The sequence below is a fragment of the Schistocerca serialis genome, unplaced genomic scaffold, assembly GCF_023864345.2.
Source record: "Schistocerca serialis cubense isolate TAMUIC-IGC-003099 unplaced genomic scaffold, iqSchSeri2.2 HiC_scaffold_1220, whole genome shotgun sequence".
Classification (NCBI taxonomy): Eukaryota; Metazoa; Arthropoda; class Insecta; order Orthoptera; family Acrididae; genus Schistocerca; species Schistocerca serialis.
This window is the reverse complement of record NW_026047426.1, coordinates 35,001-40,000: the sequence shown is the minus strand read 5'-3', so window position 1 is coordinate 40,000 and position 5,000 is coordinate 35,001. Positions and strand designations below refer to the sequence as shown.

General features: G+C 51.3%; 1 non-coding gene across 1 annotated transcript in view; it reads left to right on the top strand.

Moving 5' to 3' along the window:
• The first annotated feature begins 4,958 nt into the window (after positions 1–4,958).
• The window catches only part of LOC126435852 (small subunit ribosomal RNA), a 1,909-nt gene continuing 1,867 nt past the window's right edge, over positions 4,959–5,000 (top strand). Inside the window, exon 1 of the ribosomal RNA XR_007580241.1 lies at positions 4,959–5,000. This exon is cut by the window's right edge and continues 1,867 nt beyond it. This is a non-coding gene — a ribosomal RNA (small subunit ribosomal RNA).

The following is a 5,000-nucleotide window of genomic DNA, read 5'->3' as shown; positions in this document are numbered from 1 at the left end:
GAAGTCGTGGACCGGCAATCACACCACCCGCACCCGCTCGTGCCCCACCCCAACCGCCAAACTCGCAACGCCAGCGGATGAACGGCGGAAGTTTCCCGCAGTCGTAATGTGCAATCCACACCTATAACTTGCGTTTCATGAAGAGTTATGTCCAATATGCGACATTCCCGCTGTCCCTATACATGAGCTGCGAGCTGTACCACGTACAAGCTACAGACGCGATCGCATTGCTCACTGTACGGATTCCCATGCCGAGCGATCAGCTAGGAAGCGCCCCATCCACGTCGGTACCCTTGGGCGTTGCACTCGCAGTCGCAAAAAACGTTGGGCAAATATATTTCTCCGATGCTGAGCGATCAGCTAGGAAGCGCCCCATCCATGTCGGTACTCGTACGCGTCGCACTCGCAGTCGCAAAAAACGCTGGGCAAATATATTTCTCGGAAGAGTAATGACAGTCCGAGCCTCCTGCGTGGGAAGAGTCTTTCTAGGCCCTGACCCACGGGAAGCGTGTAGCTTCCCCCATCCCGGACATTTCACGTCGTCACACTACCGGTATTGACTAATAGACTGATTGCTGATAATCATTAGCCACACACTGGGGGAAACGGCCGACAGGGGCGGCAACATAGTGGAGCCGCAGTGTCACTAATGTACAGAGATAGAACAGTTTCGACTGGAACCAGAGTAACCGTATACACGGCACTGATTAGTAATAGATGCAGAGCCATCAGAATACAGATAATATATACAACCGTCCCTATACATGCTGAAAGACTCTGCACACAATGAGAACCACACGTCAGCCAGACACTATCACACACTACTCTCTGCCTCTAACAGGCACACACACAATATCTAACCACCAGCATGGAAGAACATCCGGTGCATCCTCTCCGCCACATTACACAATCCACACTATCATAACCAGACCGGGAGGTCCACCCAGAAAACAGAATATCCCACCCTTCCGACATCCGCCATTGCTCAGCTAAGCCACGAACACCCACACATGTCCTACACAGGGGTGCACCCAACATCACAATACTGCCTCCTGTCACAGTACACAAACAATGGCAGGAATGAAAGACACAGATCTGCCACAACCTTGGAATCGGAGCGCCGCCTGTCATGAGCCACAAGTGCATCCTGACGTGACAAATCGGATGATCCCGCAGGCATGCACTTACGATAATCACTATCAACGAACCTGCCGCCCCCTCCCCCCCCAAAATACACCTTTCCCTACAACGTGTACCTTAACCTAAGCTATATTGTACCTTAACCTAAGCGATATTGTACCTTAACCTAAGGTATATCGTACCTTAACCTAACCTACATTGCGCCTTCACCTAACCTACGTTGTACCTTAACCTAACCTACGTTGTACCTTAACCTAACCTACGTTGTACCTTAACCTAACCTACGTTGTACCTTAACCTAACCTACGTTGTACCTTAACCTAACCTACGTTGTACCTTAACCTAACCTACGTTGTACCTTAACCTAACCTACGTTGTGCCTTAACCTAACCTACGTTGTGCCTTAACCTAACCTACGTTGTGCCTTAACCTAACCTACGTTGTGCCTTAACCTAACCTACGTTGTGCCTTAACCTAACCTACGTTGTGCCTTAACCTAACCTACGTTGTGCCTTAACCTAACCTACGTTGTGCCTTAACCTAACCTATGTTGTGCCTTAACCTAACCTATGTTGTGCCTTAACCTAACCTATGTTGTGCCTTAACCTAACCTATGTTGTGCCTTAACCTAACCTATGTTGTGCCTTAACCTAACCTATGTTGTGCCTTAACCTAACCTATGTTGTGCCTTAACCTAACCTATGTTGTGCCTTAACCTAACCTATGTTGTGCCTTAACCTAACCTATGTTGTGCCTTAACCTAACCTATGTTGTGCCTTAACCTAACCTATGTTGTGCCTTAACCTAACCTACGTTGTGCCTTAACCTAACCTACGTTGTGCCTTAACCTAACCTACGTTGTGCCTTAACCTAACCTACGTTGTGCCTTAACCTAACCTACGTTGTGCCTTAACCTAACCTACGTTGTGCCTTAACCTAACCTACGTTGTGCCTTAACCTAACCTACGTTGTGCCTTAACCTAACCTACGTTGTGCCTTAACCTAACCTACGTTGTGCCTTAACCTAACCTACGTTGTGCCTTAACCTAACCTACGTTGTGCCTTAACCTAACCTATGTTGTGCCTTAACCTAACCTATGTTGTGCCTTAACCTAACCTATGTTGTGCCTTAACCTAACCTATGTTGTGCCTTAACCTAACCTATGTTGTGCCTTAACCTAACCTATGTTGTGCCTTAACCTAACCTATGTTGTGCCTTAACCTAACCTATGTTGTGCCTTAACCTAACCTATGTTGTGCCTTAACCTAACCTATGTTGTGCCTTAACCTAACCTATGTTGTGCCTTAACCTAACCTATGTTGTGCCTTAACCTAACCTATGTTGTGCCTTAACCTAACCTACGTTGTGCCTTAACCTAACCTACGTTGTGCCTTAACCTAACCCATATTGTACCTTAACCTAACCCATATTGTACCTTAACCTAACCCATATTGTACCTTAACCTAACCCATATTGTACCTTAACCTAACCCATATTGTACCTTAACGTAACCTAATTTGTGCCTTAACGTAACCTAATTTGTGCCTTAACGTAACCTAATTTGTGCCTTAACGTAACCTAATTTGTGCCTTAACGTAACCTAATTTGTGCCTTAACGTAACCTAATTTGTGCCTTAACGTAACCTAATTTGTGCCTTAACGTAACCTAATTTGTGCCTTAACGTAACCTAATTTGTGCCTTAACGTAACCTAATTTGTGCCTTAACGTAACCTAATTTGTGCCTTAACGTAACCTAATTTGTGCCTTAACGTAACCTAATTTGTGCCTTAACGTAACCTAATTTGTGCCTTAACGTAACCTAATTTGTGCCTTAACGTAACCTAATTTGTGCCTTAACGTAACCCATGTTGTGCCTTAACGTAACCCATGTTGTGCCTTAACGTAACCCAATTTGTGCCTTAACGTAACCCATGTTGTGCCTTAACCTAACCTATATTGTGCCTCAACCTAACCTATATTGCGCCTTAACCTGACGCACGTTGTCGCTGAACCTGCTCTGTAATTGTTATGCAACTCGTTAAATTAGTGTAGTGTTGCCTAACCGCAACCCTCGCAATATAGTTCGCTATTCGCACTGCCCGGTCCCCTGTGTATCGCGTCATGTTAAACACCTTGCAGGTGTTGCTGACTTTCCACATGCTCCTGCTATACACTGTAATGTGGATAGCAGCAGGACGTACATGCCCCCCCCCCTTCCCCCCTGCCTTCGCAAGCTGGTCGTTGAGAAGTTTGCATGTTCAATGCCCTTCGCATGCCGACGTACTCAGCCTACGTTGTGGTACGGCCTGTCACCTGTCCGCCGATGTACGCAAAACCCACAAACTGTACTGCACATTGGTCCGTATGTACTGAATGATACATCGTGGCACATGTGTGACCGTACGACGACTGCGCCTAGCAACGGCAGACCATACAGTCCAAATATTGTGCACGCAGCTACGTGTCGTCTCCCTATAAGAGCTGGATTGCAGTGTGGTACGCCATTCAGACGTGTGGGAGGAACGGACGCCCTGGATGGCGATCAGCATGAGCAGTCTGTTGATGTAGTGGAGCGTGTATTCGGACGTAGTCGTCTCTTCTCACACACCGTGATAGCATGTTGCACCGCGTTCCACATCTGCGACATCCTGCAGAGGCCGGCTGACAGTCGTTCGCGCAATGGACACCGCATACGTACGGGGGCTACCTTCCACGTGTTCTCGAGGCGTGCACATGTTGTTGCGTCTATGTGGGCAGACGTAGTGTGTTGTGACACCTGACACAGGCATGCAATACTCGTTGCAAATGGCGATGGACGTCTACGTTTGCTGGTGACGTTACGCAAATGAACAACAGGTAACCCGTTGTGGTGCGGTTGTTCTCGCTAGAGGTGAATCAGTGTTGGCGACGATCGGTCGAGCTATTAACCGGTTGTTTCAGGGATACCCACCATGCCCACGAACGTGAAAGGGGACCCACCATGCCCACGAACGCGAAAGGGGATCTGGGTGTGAGGCGATACGCGGCGGTGGCTGGGTGGGACCGTCCCCGGCCGGTGAGGGGGGGCCGCCCGGCGTGCTGGCAGCGCGGTGCGTGGGCGCACGCGCTACAGCCGGCTGGTGGGGGCGGCCAGTGGCAGGCGCGCCGGCCGACGGACGCGGCAGGCGGCGCAGCTGCGCGCCGGCGCCCCCTGCTCGCGGCGCCTTGCGGCCAAAGTAGGTCCTCGCGGGCCCGGTGCGAAGCGCGGTGGCCATCTGCAGTGTGCTGGTCCGATTGAGGACTGTGTGCGCTGAGGATGCGCCGCCGCCCGGCGCTCGGCGCCGCGACGCCGTCTGCTGCTCGGTCGCCCCAGCGGTTCTCGCAGGTGGTTTGTATCGCAGCTGTGCGGACGTGTTGGCGCGTGCGCTGTGCTGGGAGAGTTCGCTTCGGCACCCAAGTGGGGCTTTTGTCCTTCTGTGGCGCTGGCGTTGGAGCTGCCGGTCACCGTAGGTGGCGCGTGTTGTCTCCCGCCGGCAATGCCACGACAGCACGCTCCCGGGCCTCTGTCGGCAGCGGCAAGCTCAGTTGGGAGCACGGGTGGTCGCACCTAAAGCGTCTACTCGCCTAACTCCGGGCGATTGCGCCTCTCTCGAACCCGACCAAGTACTTAGGACGGCGCTGCGCGCCGCCGGGACCTGAGAGGGTTTCGAGGTGTGTTGTGCAGGGGAGCTCAGCCTCCTCCTGTTTGCAGAATAATTGAGCGGACGCTTGCGTGTTCGCGCGGGCCCCCGGGACACACTCCCGGGCGGCCGGCTGCTCAGCTCTAGTTGACGCAGCTCCCTGGTTGATCCTGCCAGTAGTCATATGCTTGTCTCAAAG